At 46.9% G+C, this 19,928-nt stretch overlaps 1 long non-coding RNA gene across 1 annotated transcript; it reads right to left on the bottom strand.

Annotated features, from left to right (window-relative positions):
* Window positions 1-11,849: 11,849 nt before the first annotated feature.
* Window positions 11,850-19,646, bottom strand: LOC123590493. Its single transcript, XR_006708795.1, has 4 exons — window positions 19,468-19,646; window positions 15,610-15,754; window positions 12,618-12,716; window positions 11,850-12,214 (listed from the first exon to the last, which is right to left on the bottom strand). It is a non-coding gene; the product is annotated as an uncharacterized LOC123590493 (long non-coding RNA).
* Between the last annotated feature and the right edge of the window lie 282 nt (window positions 19,647-19,928).

Below are 19,928 nucleotides of genomic sequence, written 5' to 3'. Positions count from 1 at the left end.
GTCATCTTACCATATACCAGCGATTTGTTGGACACTCAAGATGAGCCAAGCACCCTGCTTACCGTTTTTCTCACATCATCTCATGTTTTTGAGGGTTGATTTAATTATGCATGATCTGTGTAAAGCACATCAAAAGAGAGGGCTCTATTTGGTCCAATAATAGTGAATGTTCAGTCCTCAGCTTACTTGGCCTGTCCAGAGCATGGTACCTCCATTTCTCATTCTCCTTTCATTCTCCTTTTCATTCTCCTTTCATTCCTGGAAGGAACAGTTGCCTTCCAGGATACCACACTCTCCCATTTCCTCCTATCTTGCAGGCTGTCCCTCTCAGTCTCCTTTGCTGGTTCCTTCCCAATCTCCCTGGCACTTAATATTTAAATGTCCCAGGGCTCAATCCTTAAACTTTCCCTGCCCTTCCCTCCCACCCCCATCTCAATCTGCATTCTCTCCCTCGGTGACTTCATCCAGTCTCAAAGCTTTCTGTGTCATCTGCCAAACTTACATCTCTTGCCTTAACCATCATCTGCACCTGAGAGTCCAATAAACTGTTCAAACCTAGAGGGTCCAAATAGATTGTCCCCTCCCCAAACCTGTACCTTCCTAGGTCTTCCCCTGCCCAGAAAAAGGCAACTCCATTCTTCCAGGTGTTCAGACGAAACACCTTGGAGTTATCCTCAACCCCTCTCTCATATACCCCACATTCAGTTTGCCAGAAAATCCTGTCCATGCTACCTTCAAACGATATTTTTAAATGAATAAAAATAAACAAACAAGCAAAATCCCTCTAACTACCAGTGTATAGGAAACAGAGGACAAAGGAACAAGTTAAACAACACATAGGTATGTAATCAGCAATATCCAGAATGTACCGATTTCATCAACGAATACTGACAAGAGAAGAAAAGGCAAAGAAGTGGGAGCATCTCATTTCAGAGACACTTAAGATATATGAGGTATCTGAGGGGAGTCAAATTCATAGACACAGAAAGTAGAGTAGCAGTTGCCAGGGGCTGGGAGAAGGGGGCAGAGGGAGTTAGTGTTTAATGGAGACAGAGTTCGGTTTGGGAAGATGATAAAGTTCCAGACAAGGATGGTGGTGGTGGTGGTTGCATAACAATGTGAATGTACTTAATGCCACCAAACTGTAGACTAAATGTTATACATATGTTAGTACAAGGCAACGTGTACTAACTTTGGATCCTGATTTGAACAAATCAATTGTAAAAACATTTTATGGGTGTAAAATACGGACTGCATATTTACATATTGCTAGTGTTTTAATGTTACAGTTCTTATCTTTTAGAGATACACTTTGAAGTATTTACAACTAAAATTATATGTCTGGGATTTTCTTTAAAATAATCCCATGTATTGGGTAGAAATATAGATAAAATAACATTGGCCCAGTGTGAATTGTTGAAGCTGGCTGATGGGAAGGGGGGGATTCCCTCCACATTCTCTCTAATTTGTATGTTTGACATTTTCCGTTAAAAAAAAGTTCTTAAGATTTTTCAAAATCCAAAAACGGAGTACCTCTCATCTGGATTATCACAACAGCCTCCTAATGGTCTCCCTATCTCTGCCCTGCAGCGCCCCCCCCCCCCCCCCCCGCTTCTGCTATTACAACAGGTCAACCAGAAGCATCCTGTTAAAATCATGTCACGCCTCTGCTTAGAAACTGCCATGGCTCCCAATCTCCTAGGAGTGAATTCAGTGGCCTAAAAGGTCCTATGTGAGGCATCCCCAGCCCGACTCTCTCTGACCTTCTCTCCTTTTCTCTTCTTTGTTCACTCTGTCCAGCCACACTGATTTTCTTCTTTCCCTAAAACACACCAAGCACATCCCATCTGAAGTCTTTCCACTGACTGTTCCTTCTTTTTTTAATTTTTTTAATGTTTATTTATTTTTGAGAGACAGAGAGAGAGAGAGAGCACAAACAGGAGAGAAGCAGAGAGAGAGGGAGACACAGAATCCCAAGCAGGCTCCAGGCTCTGAGCCGTCAGCATAGAGGCAGGTCTGGAACTCACGAACCGAACCGTGAGATCATGACTCGAGCCAAAGCCAGATGCTTAACCGACTGAGCCACCCAGGCGCCCCTCCCCTGGCTGTTCCTCCTGCTGGAACCACGATCCCCTCATGTACCCATGTGGCTCACTCCCTTGCCTTCCTCAGATCTTCATTCAAAATGCAGCTTCTCGAGGAAGATTTCCCTGACCGCTCTTCTTTTCTCTTGCACCCCTTGCTCTGCTGCTGACCCCAACACCTCCTTTCCCTCTTCTGAGCTTCAATTTTCTCCTTAGAGATGATCACCATAGAGCTGGGTGGCTCAGTTGGTTGAGCATCTGGCTTTGGCTTAGGTCATGATCTCAGGGTTCGTGAGTTTGAGCCCTGCATCTGGCTCACTGCTGTCAACCTGGAGCCCACTTCGGATTTGGGCAGGAATTGCTGGTCTGTTTTGTTTGGTACCCAGAGCAGCATCTGACACCAGAAAGGCCACCACTAACTATTTGCTGAAAGAAAGAAGGAGAATCAACGAGATTACTCGTTGGTGATCTTGGAGTGGCATTCATCCATCTCCACAGAAAATACTTATGGAGCCCTTGCTGTGTGCAGGGCATCACTACGGGACAAGAGTTTATGGATGCCCAACCCACCCCCCACCACTACCGTCTTTGTCATTTTCAGTATGGGATGATTGATGTCAAAGCCGTGGTCAGAACATCTCATTTACATTAAATCATCCAGTCCACCTCAGAGGGCCACTCCATAAATGGAATTTGTTTTATTTCTTATTATTTTTTTAAGTTTATTTATTTTGAGAGAGGGAGTGTGAGCAGGGGAGGGGCAGAGAGAGAATCCCAAACAGGCTGCCCTCCATCAGCCCAGGGCCCCACGCGGGGCTCGAACTCACAAACTGTGAGATCGTGACCTGAGCCAAAATCAAGAGTCGGATGCCCAACCAACTGAGCCACCCAGGGGCCCCCATAAATGGAATTCACGAACAAAGTCTTAAAGTCCTAACAATTAGGGCTTTGCAAGTATTTGATGAATTTAATCTCTAAGTGTTGGCAATCCAGGTATGGTATGTTTCTCCTCATCCAGAAGAGGAGTTCCCTTTTCTAGTTAACTCTGTGTGGCTTGCCCGGGTTGTCCTGCTCCCGCCTGTCCCTGGTCCCATGGCCAGGTCCCTAGCCCACCAGCTGCTCCTCCCTCTACTTGCTAAATCTCTGGATTCATCTGCTGCTCCCAGCCCTCCCTCTGGTGCCTCGGTCACCCGGCCGCACCCCCACCATTTTCCCTCCACCATAGTGAAGTTCTCAAGGGCAGGTCTGTCTAATTCACCTTTGTGTCCCCAGCACCTGGCTCAGTGTCCAAAGAGAATTAACGTGAAAATAATATAACACAACACCCACCATCAATCATACATTGAAAAACATTCTAGTTTTTTTTTTTTTTTTGAGCTTTCCAGTTATTTGGGTTTGCCATGGAGTTTACATTTTAAAGCAATCTTCCTAAATTGAAGTTCTCTACTATTAGAACTTTCTGCTTGAGTCACACGCAAACTCCACAGTCCATTTTAAAGGTGATTGTAACACTGCGTCACCCACTTGTAGGACTGTCTGTTGTCTGTTCGCCCAAGACAATTAACCAAGTATGCCAGGCCAGATAAATGCCAGGCAAGGTAAAAATGAATGCCGGTTTTGCTACGGATGGAAACGTGGGCTCCAGAACGAGCTGGGGCAGGTCGTGGGGAAATGGAGCTACCAACCGCTCTTCCTGCAGCATTCCAGACAGGGCTGCTCCTGGCCTCGGAGACTTCCCACAGTGTCCGTCCTGGGGATTGAAGTCCAGGCGAGGAGGGTGGAGAACCCGGCTGTGTGGCCCCAGACCCCCATTCAAACCCTGCTTCCCTCACTCTCAGTTGTGTGATTTTGAGCAAATTCCTGAACTTCTCCGAGCTTCCACCCTCTCTATAAAATGAGTATCTACATGGCATGATAACTAGGAGGATGAAATAAAAGACAGGTAAACACTCAGTGTGACAAGTGGCACACAGCAGACACAGAGCAAGGGAAATCTCCTTGCTCTTCCCAAGTCTTCCTTGGGGAGCTGTGCACTTCAAAGTTCCCCTGAGAAAAACACCAAATGCCTTTACAACACCCCAAGTAACGGCTGGGCATTATTATCCCCATTTTTCAGGTGAGGAAACTGAAACGTGAAGGTGTTAGGTTCCTACCAAGTGGCAGAAGCAGGGGCGCCCGGGTGGCTCAGTGGGTCGAGCATCCAACTCTTGATTTCGGCTCAGGTCATGGTCTCACGGTGGTGGGATGGAGCCCCGCACTGGCTCCTCGCTGGGCAAGGCACCTGCTTAGGATTCTCTCTCTCTCTCTCTCTCTCTCTCTACCTCTGTTCCAACCTCGCTCTCTCTTTCTCCCCAAAGAAAAAAAAAGTGGCAAAACTAGAATTTGCTCCCAATTCTATGCGACTCCCACATTGTTTGTTGACAGATTCTTCTTCTTTTTTTTTTTTTTTTTTTTTGGCGTTCATTTATTTTTAAGAGAGAGAGAGACAGAGACAGAGCATGAGCGGGGGAGGGGCAGAGAGAGAGAGGGACACAGAATCCAAAGCAGGCTCCAGGCTCCAGGTTCCAGGCTTCGAGCTGTCAGCACAGAGCCCGACGCGGGGCTCGAACCCACGAACTGTGAGATCGTGACCTGAGCGGAAGTCGGACACCCAACCGATTGAGTCACGCCGGTGCCCTGTTTGTCGACAGATCTTACACACTGTTGCCTCTAAAGCAACTGCAGGGGCGCCTGGGTGGCTCAGTCGGTTAAGTGTCTGACTTCGGCTCAGGTTATGATCTCGCGGTCCGTGAGTTCTAGCCCTGCGTCGGGCTCTGTGCTGATGGCTCAGAGACTGGAGCCTGTTTCAAATTCTGTGTCTCCCTCTCTCTCTGATCCTCCCCCATTCATGCTCTGTGTCTCTCTGTCTCAAAGATAAATAAACGTTAAAAAAAAATTAAAGCAACTTCATCTGGTTTATAATTTTCTTTGGGCTGGCTTTGTCTTCTGATTCAAGAACTGTTTCCTCTACCATTTTAATCTTTTTTTTTTTTTTAATCAGTCACTCAGAGGCGAATGAACACAGGGTTAGTATTTCTTCTTCCTTCAAGAATAATGTTTTTATTTTTTCAGTAAAACTCAACATAACATTTCCCCCTGAAAAAATAGAGAAGAATTTACACTAAAAAATACGCTCTCTCCCACCTTACCTCAAGCCCCAAACCTCCTTGTCTAGGGGCAACTGTTAGTTTCTTGTGGATCCTTCCAGAAAGAATCTTTGCATTTATAATCATGGCACAGCTGTAAGGTGGGAATCGAGGCCTTTTCCTGTATCAGGCAAATTAGTGTCCATGATATTGCAAATCAATCAAGTGCTGAGGGGAAAAAATCCTATTAGTCTGAAAGAATACTGAGAATTAAGGTAACCAAAGGCCGACCATTTGGGGAACAGATTGGATTTTTATTTCATTAAAGTGGCCTTTCAGCTCGGAGCTTCTGGAAAGTCCCACGGAAGGATGCACCTGTGACTAGCTTCTACATAAAAACGCTATTGTGTGCCCTCTGAAAAATACTGTCCTGAGGAATCTTCCTGCACAGAGTAAGCCGGGAGCTGGGAAAACGAGTTAAGCAACCACACAATTGTTATTTGTGCTTCCCTCTTTATCTCTTTCTAGCCACTTCATTTTCATCATTTCATCCGAGCCCCCCAGAAACCCCAAGGCGCAGAGAAGTGAGGAGATTTTTCCCAATGGCATGTGGCTCATACGTGGCAGAGAGAGGACCTAAGCCCTTATCTCCTGCCTGTGTGCTTTTCCCCCGACATGGCTACAGGTCTGGGAGCCCAGCATCTAAGTGCCGGAATCAAGTGAATTACTCACGAAATGCTGGGACTGCACCCACAGTTCACAGCAACACCATTCACAGGAGCCCAGAGGCGGAGCCAGCCCGCGTCCATCCCTGGAGGGCTGGATAAACAACACGGGGTACACGCATACAGCAGAATATTACTCAGCCTTAAAAAGAAAGAAAATTCGGGGCGTCTGGGCGGCTCAGTCAGTTTACGTGGCTGACATTGGCTCAGGTCATGACCTCATGGTTCGTGAGGTCCAGCCCACATCCGGCTCTCTGCTGTCAGTGCAGAGCCTGCTTTGGATCCGCTGTCTCCCTCTCTCTCTGCCCATCCCAACTCTCTCTCACTCTCTCAAAACTAAATAAACATGTTTAAAAATGTTTTAAAAAAAGAAAGAAAATTCTGACACATGGTACAACACGGATGAACCTTGAGGACATTATGACAAGTGAAATCAGCCAGTCGTAGAAGGACAAATCCAGTATGATTCCACCCATAGGAAGTATCTAACGTAGACAGATTCATAGAGATAGAGAGTAGAATGGTGGTGACTAGGGCTGAAGGGAGGGAGAAACGGGGAGGTACTGTTCAGTGGATACAGAATTTCAGTTTGGGAAGAGGAAAAGTTCTGTGGACGGTTGCCAGTGATGGTTGTAGAACAATCTGAACGTGCTTAACGCCACTGAAATGCACACTTAAAAATGGTTTGGGGAGGGGCGCCTGGGTGGCTCAGCCGGTTAAGCGGCCGACTTCAGCTCAGGTCACGATCTCGCGGTCCGTGAGTTCGAGCCCCGCGTCAGGCGCTGGGCTGGTGGCTCAGAGCCTGGAGCCTGCTTCCAATTCTGTGTCTCCCTCTCTCTCTGCCCTTCCCCCGTTCATGCTCTGTCTCTCTCTGTCTCAAAAATAAATAAAACGTTAAAAAAAAATGGTTTGGGGCGCTGGGCGGACTTTGGTTCAGGTCATGATCTCACAGTTCCTGGGTTCAAGCCCCGTGTCCGGCTAAGCGCTGACAGCTCAGAGCCTGCAGCCTGCTTCGGATTCTGTGCCTCTTTCTGTCCCTCCCCCATCTGTGCGCTCTCTCTCTCAAAAATAAATAAATATTTTTAAAAAATGGTAAAAGTAGCAAAGTCTGTTACGTGTATTTTACCACAATTTTTAAGAATTGAAAATGAGAGGCGCCTAGGTGGCTCCGTTGAGCAGCTGACTTTGGCTCAGGTCATGATCTCACAGTTTGTGGGTTCAAGCCCATCGGGCTTGCTGCTGTCGGCACGGAGCCAGCTTCGGATTCTCTCTCCCCCACCCTCTCTGCCCCTGCCCCACTCGCTCTCTCTCCCTCAAAAGTAAATACACGTTTAAAAAGTTTTGAAAATGAAAAACACGGCTGAGACTGCTCTAACACAAATTCGGACAAGACAAAGGGCACGTCTCCGTTGCAGTCTGTTCACCTTGACGCTTGCTGAAACCAGACTGGTGTGGGCAACCGACATCTGGACACATTTGACTGCCCTGCACCCCCTTCCCCTTCCTTCTGAAAACGGAATCCTTCTTTTTGGTGGAGGAACCCACAGCGTAAAGCTCAAGGAAACCCAGACCTCACCAGTCACATATGCCACCACTTGAGCAAACAGAAGCTTGGAAAAATTAAGGTAAAACACACAAATGCAGAGAGCGTGTGCTCAGTGCACGTAGGCACAGATACACCAGCCCTTCTGGCTTCAGGTCTCCAGGCCTGTGTCAACACGGATTGGCTGTGTTGACTTGAGGTGAGTTCTGTAGTATCTCCGGGCTTCAATCTTCCTCGTTTGTGAAGAACGGGATGATAATAATAGTGTTTATGAGACTGCATAAGTTAATACACGTAAGACACTGAGCATAGAGGAAGCGTATACAGTCTGCTTGGGCTGCCATAAATAAAAAGCATACAATGGGGAACTTGGACAATAGAAATTTACTTTCGCACAGGTCTGGAGGCTGGAAGTCTGAGATCGGGCTGCAGATAGGGCTGGATTCTGGTGAGAGCCGTCCTCCTGGCTTGCACAGGACCACCCAGGGCCATTTCATTTCTCTGGGTGTGTGTGAGGAGAGAGAGAGAGAGAGAGAGAGAGAGAGAACGAGGGATGGAGGGCAGGGGAGGGGGAAGGGAGGAGGCAGGAGACCATGTGGGGGGAGGGAGGAGATGGGGGGAGGGCGAGGGAGGAGAAAGGAGATGGGGAGAGGAGGGGAGAGAGAAAGGGAGAGATCTCACTTCCTTTTCTTACAAGGCCACCAATGCTGTCAGATTAAGACCCCATCCAGTCACTTGAGGGGTTGGGGTTTCAACATATGAATTGCAGGGAGTGGGGAGGACACACAATTCAGTCCTTAGCAGTAACTACTAGCTGGTTTTCTTGTTACCGTAAGTATTAGTCCTATTGCATTTCCGGAGGGTAACCGACATCATCTCCTTTTTTTGAGAGCGGGCTTTGCTAGGGAGAAAGGGGCAAGTCAGTGGAGGAAAAGGTGAAGTCTTTGGTTGCCTGAGGACGAGGAATCTGAGGAAGAAGAAGGGAGGGTTCTTTCCAAAGAGCCTCCGGGTGGTGTTAACCTAGTGCCAGTCCTAAGTTGTACTTTCCCCCAGAAGCAGTGCACTTAAACTTTTCACACAGGTATTTTTAAAATAAATAGGGATTTGGCATATTAGAAAAAAAGTAGAAAATGCGGAAAACTAGAAAGAAGATAAAACGCCCATAATCCACCTTCCAAAGACAAGTACTAATAGCAATATGGCGTCTTTGGGTGCAGGCTGGAGGCACCCCACGGACGCATGAGGCAAGGGGAGAGGGAATTCTCGAGGCTCACTCCTTTTGCCACTTCAGTGCTCTCATGAGCAGCTCCTGTTACCAGATTAATGGGTGGAGAGGTCCCTGCTGCCCATGAATCTGGAACCACTTTTTTCCTGCCCACTTGCCACCGGGGCCTCCAGCCTCACTTTGCTTTTGGGTGGCCTCAGCCCCCCAATACCTTTCCACAAGTCCCCTTTTGCTTAAGTAGGCCAAAGACAGTTTCTGTTGCTTACAATCAACCAATCCTAGCTGATAAACCGAAGCTGTCAATTTTTTTTGAAAACTGCAGTTTAAAAAAAATTTTTTTTAGTGTTTATTTATTATTGAGAGAGAGAGAGACAGAGACAGAGCATGAGTGGGGGATGGCAGAGAGAGAGGGAGACACAGAATCTGAAACAGGCTCCAGGCTCTAAGCTGTCAGCACAGAGCCCAATGTGGGGCTCGAACTCACCAACTGTGAGATGGTGACCTGAGCCAAAGTTGGGCATTCAACCATCTGAGCCACCCAGGCGCCCCTATTTATTTTCATTTTTGTAATGTTTTTATTTATTTTTGAGAGAGACAGAGTGGGAGCAGGGGAGGGGCAGAGAGAGAGGGAGACACAGAATCCGAAGCAGGCTCCAGGCTCCGAGCTGTCAGCACGGAGCCCGACGCTGGGCTCAGATCCAAAAACTGTGAGATCGTGACCTGAGCCAAAGTCAACGCTCAACCGACTGAGCCACCCAGGCACCCCTGAAAACTGAGTTTTTGATGGCTACATGATCTTCCATTTCAGGGCTGTATCCTGAAATGTACATTAAGTACACGAGGTGCACTCAGCCAGGTCCATTTTGCCAGACACTTAGGTTAGATAAACAACTTTCCCCGGGGACCTGGGTGGCTCAGTCCGTAGAGCGTCTGACTCAGGTCAAGATCTCACGGTTTGTGGGTTCAAGCCCGTCATCGGGCTCACTGCTGTCAGCCTGTCAGTGAAGAGCCTGCTTCAGATCCTCTGTCCCCCTCTCTCTGCCCCTCCCCAGCTTGCACTTTCTTTAAAAAAAAATAAAAATAGGGGCGCCTGGGTGGTGCAGTCGGTTAAGCGTCCGACTTCAGCCAGGTCACGATCTCGCGGTCCGTGAGTTCGAGCCCCGCGTCGGGCTCTGGGCTGATGGCTCAGAGCCTGGAGCCTGTTTCCGATTCTGTGTCTCCCTCTCTCTCTGCCCCTCCCCTGTTCATGCTCTGTCTCTCTCTGTCCCAAAAATAAATAAAAAAAAAAAAAGTTGAAAAAAAAATTAAAAAAAATAAATAAAAAAAATAAATAAATAAAAATAAAATAAACAACTTTCCCTCCTGGATATCAACAATAATACCAAGTTCACGTAACAGTTGCTTTTCTGTTGTCCCTTTCTCCTGTCTCTGTCCCCACTCACCAGGACTTTACTCCAGCTATCACCTTTTTTTTTTTTTCAACGTTTATTTATTTTTGGGACAGAGAGAGACAGAGCATGAACGGGGGAGGGGCAGAGAGAGAGGGAGACACAGAATCGGAAACAGGCTCCAGGCTCTGAGCCATCAGCCCAGAGCCCGACGCGGGGCTCGAACTCACGGACTGCGAGATCGTGACCTGGCTGAAGTCGGACGCTTAACCGACTGCGCCACCCAGGCGCCCCAGCTATCACCTTTTTAAAGCTTCTTTCTCTTTATGTATTTATTTGATTTTATTTTTTAGAGAGAGAGAACAGGGGAGAGGGATAGAGGGAGAGGTGAGGCATCTCTCTGGGACCTCTTTTATAAGGGCACTGAAGCCATTCATAAGGGCTTCACCCTCATGACCTAATCACCTCCCGATACCATCACATTGAGCAGTAGGATTTAACATGTGAGCTTAGGGGAGGTACACAGACATTCAGTGTTATGGCATCCAGCAAGAGGGGACTGGTTACGTAAATTATGATACATCCATAAAATGCAATGCTAAGACCCCATAACAAGAATGAGCAAGCTCTAATGTACTGATATGCACGTTCTCCGAAACGGTCTTTAAATACAATAAAGCCAGAGCACGGCACATAGCCGTGTGCATAGCATACTACCATTTTGTTGAAAAAAAAAAAAAAAGGGAAAGGAAAGAGGAGAAGAATCTATACGTGTACATGCTCATGAATATAGATAATATCTCTGTAAGAATTTACAAATTAGTAACAGTAGCCACCTCTGTTAAGGGATTAGGAAACTTGAGACAGATGGGAGTAACTTTTGCTGCATGTGTCTTTTGGTACCTTTTGAATTTTGGACCATATGATTGCAAAGAATATTAATAATGAGGAAGAAACCTAAAAAAAAAAAAAAAGTTGTAGCGAGAGTAAAGTCCTGGTGAGTAGGGACAGAGATAGGTGGAAGGGAAGACAGGGTAGACAAAAAATAATACCACGAATTTGGCATTATTGTTGATATCGAGGGGAAAAGTTGGACCTACAAAGAAGGGAGAGGATGGTCTAGGTGTGTGGGGCTGAAGAAGTGTGCAAATTCACCTGACACGCCGGCCGGCCATTACCATCCAAGCCAGGCTCATATTAGTGATGTGTTTGAAAGGGCAGGTGGGTGTGGCCTGGAGTCAGGGAGAAACAGTCGGCCCTCAGGATTCAAGGTGCCGTGGTTGACAGGGAACTTTCCTACGGGGCTTCAGGTTATGGGAGACATTGTGGTAACTAGTCTTTGGGGACCAGGTGGCGGAGGAAGGTTTATTTCGCAAAGATGTACGTGAAAGGTTGGAGTCAGGAGAAGGGAAGGAAACCAGGTCAGGGAAAGAAGAAAAAGAAGAAAAATTAAAATGATAGAAAACCTAGTTTGGACCAGCCACTGTCCTAGCAGTATGTGTGGGCTTGTGGACTTTGCCAACATCCAGGCCTCCTGTCTTCTGGTAACAGCAGAAACGGGATGGCTGGATCTATTCAGAATTTTTTGAGAGCCCCCAGACTGTCTCCCCAAGTGGTCACACTATTTTGCGTTCCCACCAACAGTGCACCAGGGTTGTAATTTCTCCACATCCTCGCCAGCATTGTTATTTTCTGTTTTCTTCAGACTAGGTTTTATTATATTTTCTTAAAACTCACTGGATGCAGCATAGAGAATGGATCCGAGGGGCTCCAGGGTTAACTCCCGTGGGCCTGGATGAGCTGCTAAAGTGAGAGATGTGCCTGCGCAGCACTGGCCTCTGTTCAAGACATAATAATGTTCTAATAGCGCTGCTTTGTAACCACGGAGCCAAGGCAAGTTTCAGGGAAGCTTGTCACTGCCAGCCTGTCAGTGTTGTTCATTGTCACCTGTGAGACTAGTGATGTGTACCTTGTCTCAGTGAAACCCCCTTGGGCTCTGCCTTTGGGATGGTTACAGAGCAGGAATCTCCCATGTGACCAGCAGGGTATATAAGCAGCCCAGCCTACACACCAGTTTGGACACTGATCCCAAGATGCTGAGGGCGCGTGTCGGTGGTTCCTGATCTGAAAGAGAAAGTATACCCACTCCGCCCTGTAACAAAAGGACAATGGTGCCCACTTCCGGCCTCCCCAGACCCTTTGTTGTGATGCAGACTTCGGCGACTCCCTGTGCATGACCTCACTTTAACGCTATTACCATATTTTAGCCTTTTCCTGCAACATTGTCTTGGGGATCCTAATAGGGCTTCCTTAGGGCTCACCCCGTCTAACTGCTCCCCCGACTACAAAGGGGAATGACTGGTTCTATAGTTTCCCAGTGCCTGGCACAAAATACACCTGTATCCTAAATATTTGCTGAATAGTCCAGGTTAGGAGAGGTAAGGAGTGCAGAGTGGGGACAGGAGTCCTACAATCTAGCGCCTTCTGCCCCTCTCCGGGTCACACAGATCACTCCGCAGTGCCTCACCTGTAGTAGCTGCTCAGTAAACATTTCTCAAATGAGTAAGTGAACGTACAAAGAAATAAATGTTCCATTTACCTGGGCTCGGCAACGACATCAAAGGTGCTACAGGGCAAAAGAAAGGAAGGTCAGTGAGGAAGCTGCATGGGGCTTGTCTTTCTCCAGGCCTTCTGGACACGTCTCTCTCATGACTGCTTCTCTCAACCCTTTTAGACAAGATGGCCTGAGCTTATTAACTTGTCCTGAAGTTGGTTCTCAGCGAGAGGTCCCAACTGACTTTATTCTGACATTTTACCCACATTTCACCCATGTGCCTCAACAGCACTGTATGGGTTCGCTGGCCTGTTTTGAACGGCCAATAGTGGTTTAAAAGCCGATCTTTTTTTCCTGCCAGTTTTTTCTTGTCAATCTTGCCTTTTTACCAGTTTCCTTTTCCCAAAATTGCCCATAATTTTTCTCTGCCCTAAAAACCTCTAAATAGAGACTTTCTCCACTTTAAGAAAAATGTCTTTTGAAGTCCTATATATATAAAGAGATCTTAAAGTGCCATCATTTCTTGGGCTTCTCTCCTTTTATCTTCCTTAAGTACCAACTGGCTCCCCACAATGTGTGAAGTTTTTCTCAAGCTCCGTTTTATTTCTATTCGGTAGCCACAAAACTCCTTTTGTGCTTGAGATGGGCTTCGGCAGAAAGATCCAGGAGTAAGTGTTCATTTTTAGATTTTTCCGAGAATAAATCAAAATGACCTCAATGTTTCACTGAAATTATTGGGGGGAGGGGAGAGTGGAATTGCCCCTGGCTTTGGTACTTGGAAGATGAGCACCCAGTTTCTTAATCCAGCCCTTTCAAAACAGCTATACAGATAGCGTTTGTAACCATAATAATAATTAAGGTGTTAGTAACACAAAAGAGAAATAAACCAAAGAGCTTATCTTGGGCAAAGGAATGCACTTTGGTATTTATATCTGGAAACGGGTTTGCCCGAATTCTGGCAACTTCCTTGCTACATATCCAGACAAGAAGGAAGCGGCTCTGTGAGACACTGACTCAAGAAGGGCTAGAGAGATACATGGTTTCCTCACCCAAAGATTCTGCCTCAGTCATGTTTCCTACCCCATGCCATGAGGCCAGGGCCTTCCTTTTCACGTCTCATCCACACCTCCTCTGAGTAAACCTGAGATAATAGTGAAGCATTTTTTTGTTTTAAAGGTATAGTAGTTGGGGACTCCTTCAGATGCAACTGGCAGAAACTCCAAACCAGCTGGATTAAATAAGAGACAATTTATTGGTTTAAGGAAAGGAATGTCAGCTTCAGGCACAGCTTGATACAGGAGCTCAAATGATGTCATCAGGACTCCTGATCTCTTAAATTTTTTTTTAATGTTTATTTTTGAGAGAGACAGAGACAGAGTGTGAGCAGGGGAGGGGCGGAGAGAAAGGGAGACAGAATCCGAAGCAGGCTCCAGGCTCTGAGCTGTCAGCACAGAGCCCGACACGGGGCTCGAACCCACAAACCGCGAGATCATGATCTAAGCCGAAGTCGGACGCTTAACCAACTGAGCCACCCAGGCGCCCCAGGATTCCTGATCTCTTAAACAGGCTTTCTCTACTGGAGATCATAATGATCAATGGAAGCACATACCAGCTTAGCATCCTCAGAGGAAGGAGAGGATGTTTCTTTGGCAAAAAAAAAAAGTCTTAAGGAAGATTTTGAATGGTATCATTTGGGTCATGAGCCCAATTCTCCCATGCATGAGGTCCAAGGACATGGCTATGACCCAAGCCACTCAAACCAGGCAGGGCAGCTTTTCCCATAGGGAAGAGGAGGGAAGAGACGTCAGGCAGGAAAATGCAACAGATCATTCTCACAAAAGGCCTTTCAGAGTAACTTAGTGGAATAGCGGGCAGGAGGAAGTAAGTCGGGGATGGGGTGCTAGCTATGGGACAATTTCTTTCCCTTCCAATTTTTTCCTTTCCTCCTCCCTTCCTTCATGTCTTCCAACAATGCGCCTTCCTCGCTGAAAAACAGCAGGAGCAGCAGCTGCGACTGCAGACTTAAGACACATTAAAATGAAGATTTTAATAGAGATAGGAACAACAGAGACTGAGCAGGCTTCCCAAGAACGAGTCAGGAGGGAGACTGTTGGCTGCCGCAGGGGAGACAAGGCAGGCCAGGCAAAGAAGATGGCCCGCATCGCGTCACGGCTTTGCAGCTGGGGAGTCACAGTCATTCAATACTGTGGCTGGGCAGAGGCTGCATGGTGGGAAAGGGGGGCCTATGGGAGAGGAGCTAGGAGAAGGACCCCAGGGCAGATTGGAAGGCTTATTGAACCTCATGCCGAAATGTTTGCACTTGATCTTATCTCTAGGTTCGAGAGAGCAGGGGAGGTCTTTAACCCTAGAATTCGTTTTTCAAATATTTTGATGATGACATCTCTGGCAGCTGAGGGGGAGGTGAGGCAGGATTGGGCAAGACTGTTGCCAAGGAACCCAATTGGGAATCTAGGGTGGGAATCCGGGCAAGAAGTGACAAAGACCCGGAAAGGCAGCGGCAGAAGGAAGGGTGGGGGTCCAGAGGCAGAGCTCAGGTAGAATCCATGGGATTTGGTTCCGCTACGGTTCGGGGAAGGATTGATTTACAGAAGAGGAATGTGGAGACCAAGAGTTGGAAGCAAGGAGCTACTGCCCTCCCCTGGCAAATTATTGACAGAATAAATGGTCCATAAGAGACAAAGTCCGTTGTGTTCTCAGAACAGAAGCTGCCTGTCACCAGGAAACAACATCAGGAGGTACTTGTTGTGTAAGTGTAGCTTTTCATTTCATTCACTTCTCTGCAAATATTTACCAGGCTCCTGTTATGTGCCAGCTCCAGTGCTGCATGCTGGGTATAAGCTGGGGAATGAAACACAGATGGGTCCCGTCATCATGGAGCTTTCTATATACCCTCCAGGCAGGGGGAGAAGGACAACAAACAAATGCGTGTAGAATTAAAATTTACCAACTGTGTACAGAGGCAATCGATTCCGGGTCCAATGAGAAGAAATGAAGAGATAGGGAGCAGGAGACCTCCCAGAATAGGGGTCAAGATGAAGTTGGGTTCTGGGTGGGACCGTTCACATCTCCTTCGTCTGGGGCGGACATTTCTGAAATAACAAAAATATTGATACATGGATAAACCTCATTTTGAGTTCACATATCTCTCTCCCCATGTATCTTGTGGTTTCAAATACCTCTGAGTAACAATACTCGTTTTGCCTTCAAGGGTTTATTACTATAACTCACTTCGTTGTATTTTATTTTTATTTTTATTTTTATTTTTATTTTTATTTTTAAGTAGGCACCACACCCAACCTGGGACTTGAACTCATGACCCTGATATCAAGACTCGCATACTCTACCAACTGAGCCAGCCAGGAGCCCCTCACTTGTTATTTTAAAATTTACAATATAATTCTTCATATACGGTGATTGAGTTACCCGATGTGCCTGTGGTAACAACAGTGGCTCCCACTGGGTGAGGCTTTCCTCTTTCCAACCTCTTGTGTAGACCCCTCCCACACTGACGTTGTGGCCATGTGACTTGCTTTGATCAATGGGACATTAGGAGACATGGCGCGGTGCTCCAGCATGGGGCTTGCCCTCTCTCGCTGCGGGAGAACAAGTGAAGACGCCTGAGCTGTTTTACTGGAAATGAAGGACCAGAGATGAGGATTCCGGCATGGCGTCCTAGGTCCGTCGACTCTCAGCCAGCCTAGACACTATCACCACACGAGTGACCCCCGATGAAACCAGCAAAAAAGCTCCCTAGCTCAGAATATCTATCTAACTAGCTGAATGCAGTCCGAAGGACCAACACTGAGTAAATTAAGGGATTGCTGTTTTCAGCCACTACATTTTAGGGTAGTTCTTTTTATGCAGCAATAGATAACTGATAGGGTGTAATCTTCAAACAGCTTAATTAGTTTTGTTTTATAAACAAGGAAACTTAAAAGCAGCAAAGTGAAATGACTGTCCTAAGGTCTCACAACAATTTGGGGGTAGACCTAAATTCCTGACGTCACGTCTTAGACTCTAAGGACCAATTCTTCTCTGCAACTTCCAATATCTCTTAGAAAATACCCAAACCTTAATCTACACCTAACGATGGCTCGCCAACTTTCTAGTTTTCTTAGCAGGCAACTCAAAGTGTTATTGGGATCGTGGACTTCGATTCAATTTTAAATGATTAAGAACCAAGATTAGATATAAGTGTAGGAATAAATAGAACTGAACTCATCATTTTCAAAATAGCCACCCAACCTCATAACCAAACCTCATAACTTCTTGGGAAATATATTATTTTATCAATTCCAGACAACAGACTAGTTGAGAGGAAACAGAAGAACATTTTACTCAACTTGTTAAAAAGAAATCATTGTGACTTTCTTTAATGTGCTTATAGAAGGACTGCATTATTCTAGTTCTTTGAAATATTAAAATAACAAACCTGAGGTGGTGTAATCTAACACATATGTTTCTAAGTCTTTACAGATAGGAAATCATTTGTTTCCCAGGACATAAAAGAAACCCATTTCTCTTAAATGTTTTCTGTCCTTTTTTTTTTTTTCCAGCTTGAAAACTACTTTCAACTTTTTAATAATAAAGACTTGAAAATGTTAAATTACTTGCCCAAAATTACACATTACAAATCAGAGAGACGGAATCAAGTATTTTTCTTTCTGATGCCAAGGCTCATTCTCTCACCGCCCTAAGTAAAATAACTATTATTATACAAGTAACACAAGCTCATAAAAACCCAAACTACGAGAGAAATATACAGACTAAAAGGTCCCCCTCTCACCGTCGGAAGCCCTGTTGGTTACTTACCTGACTTTCATTCCCCACTTCCTTCTTCCTAAAAGCACCTGGATTTTTTCCCAGTTTCTTATCCTCCCCCCAAGAACCAAATGATTCCAAGGAGGTGGGCGCTAGCTGAGTTGGAGGTGTGGTTCTGATTTGTCTATTTTTAATCTTTTTAATGTTTATTTATTTTGAGAAAGAGAGACAGAACATGAGCAGGGGAGAGACAGAGAGAGAGAGAGAGAGACAAAGACAGACAGAATCCGAAGCAGGCTCCAGGCTCCGAGCTGTCAGCACAGAGCCCAGCACCGGACTCGAACCCACGGACTGTGAAATCGAGACCGGAGCCGAAGTTGGATGCTAAACCAACTGGGCCACCCGGGAGCCCCCTGATTGGTCTATTTTTAAGTCAATTATAGTGGTCTTGGTAGGGACAAGGACATGTGACACATGTAACACATAGGGGGCGTCAGCTGCCCATTTGTTCTTCAAAAGACAGAAAGCTTGTGACTGTCCCGAGGATGTCCTCTCAGATCGGCAGCCGCAGGAGCCCGAACCGAATGACGGCCACCGCACCGCCTGGACATTGGAACCAAGTTTCCCAGCGGCTGCGTCCAGCCGTGCTGGAGCGTGGCCGGGATCCCAAGACAGGCTTGTGGCCGGATGACCTGGGACTCCTCTGGCAGGAGACTCTGGCCTCCTCTGCTGCCGATGTGAAGTTTGAATGTTTCTCCTGAAACTACTGACTGCACCTGTCTCCCAAGAGGCGCGCTGCCTGAGAACAAAGCCTACTCACTGACGATGGCAAAGCAGAAAGATGGAAAGAACCTGGGTCCCCAGTGATGTCCTGAGCTGCTGAGTTAATGAACCCCAGAGTCCCTCTCCCCACGGACTTCTTGTTTTACAAGATAATACGTTTCCTTATTGTGTGAGCCACTGAGTTGGGGTTTTCTTTACTTGCGGCAGAAAGCATTGCTACTGATACCCTCCGAACCCACTTCCCAGAAAGAACTTCTGAGAACAGTTTACTCTGAACGTTTCCAATACATTTACCAACATACATCTCATTTTGCAACTTGATTTATTTTGTAGTCACCAATATATACTATGTACATCCTTCCACATCAGTACATAGAGGTCTTCCTTCATGTTTTTCATGGCCACATAGAATTCTATATAGGGATGTGCCCTAATCACTGTGCTTTTATCCTTGACCACTTATCTTGTACCCTTTTTCTGCATCAAAAGACAGGAGGAGAGACCCACTGGCAGAGCCTTCCCTAGAGGTCAAATTACTGTGTTCTTCCTCTTTCCATCACAAGTGGGGCCACGTTGAAGGCAAGGGAAATATACTTTTAAATGAACACCAAAGGCAGTCTGAGCGCATAAACCAGCCTTAAGAACAAAAGAAGGCAGATGTTTTGTAGAAGCAAGATCTCCCAGCAAGGCCTGGTCGCAAAGAGGCAACCTGAGACTATGTGAGGAGCAGGGATATTCCAGACTATTCCAGCCACGGGAGCCTCCTCCTACCCTCTCCTCTTTTCTTCATTGGTGCTCCACTCCGTCGACCTAGCCTCCTCTGGTGTGCCAGGTTCTAGGGGCCCCGGGGGAGGTGGGGCGTGAGGTGGCCTAGCGGGAAGAAGCGTCCAGCAGGAAGAGGTCAGGAGGCACAGCGACCTGCTCGGCCTCCAGCTCAGTCTCCCGCCCCCCACCACCCGCGGGGCCCCGCCTCCAACACGTTCAGGCCCCCGGCCCCGCCCCCTGCCACCCCGGCCCCGCCCCCTGCTCCCTTCCTGGAACACCGCCCTCTAGATGAGATAGTCCGCGGACTCATCACTCTATATGGGGTTGTTTTGAGTCTGTAAACAAGCAAACAAACCAAAACCAACAACAACAACCCCCCCCCCCCAAACAACGCAGAACAAAACTGCCAGGAAGTATTCATTCTCACCTGCGGCTATTTATTGTTAGAGCGAAACAGCCAAGGTGGTTCACCTAAGGTGAGCCTCCACCTTACCTTCTGAGAGATGGAGCGGTCCTCAAATCCTAAACCCATCACAAAAGTCTGATGCCGAAGACCCAGCTCTGCACCCTGATCCTCACAGGAGCCGCTTCTGGCAAGAACTGCACTTGCTCGCCGTTCCGGGATGCGTCCCACGTCCAGCCAGCTGATTTCAATCGCTCTATCGACCTCAAACTGGCCCGGCTTCGAGATGGATTTTGTCTGGGTGGGAAGATAAAAGCAGCTGGCTTGACTTGCTCTGAGCTGTCGGAGGCCTGCCTACCTATCACGGCAAAATTAAAATAGCACCCAGCCACATCACACGTTAAATACACTTTTAGGGTTTTGCTGTAAATGTTACTCCATCAAAATGGAGAACAGTGAGTATATTATGCCAATGTTTACATAAAAAGAGGGAAATACATGGGGCGCCTGGGTGGCGCAGTGGGTTAAGCGTCCGACTTCAGCCAGGTCAC

This window comes from Leopardus geoffroyi, chromosome B4, assembly GCF_018350155.1.
Source record: "Leopardus geoffroyi isolate Oge1 chromosome B4, O.geoffroyi_Oge1_pat1.0, whole genome shotgun sequence".
Taxonomy (NCBI): Eukaryota; Metazoa; Chordata; class Mammalia; order Carnivora; family Felidae; genus Leopardus; species Leopardus geoffroyi.
The sequence above is the reverse complement of the archived record's forward strand: the minus strand, read 5'-3'. Positions and strand labels throughout refer to the sequence as shown.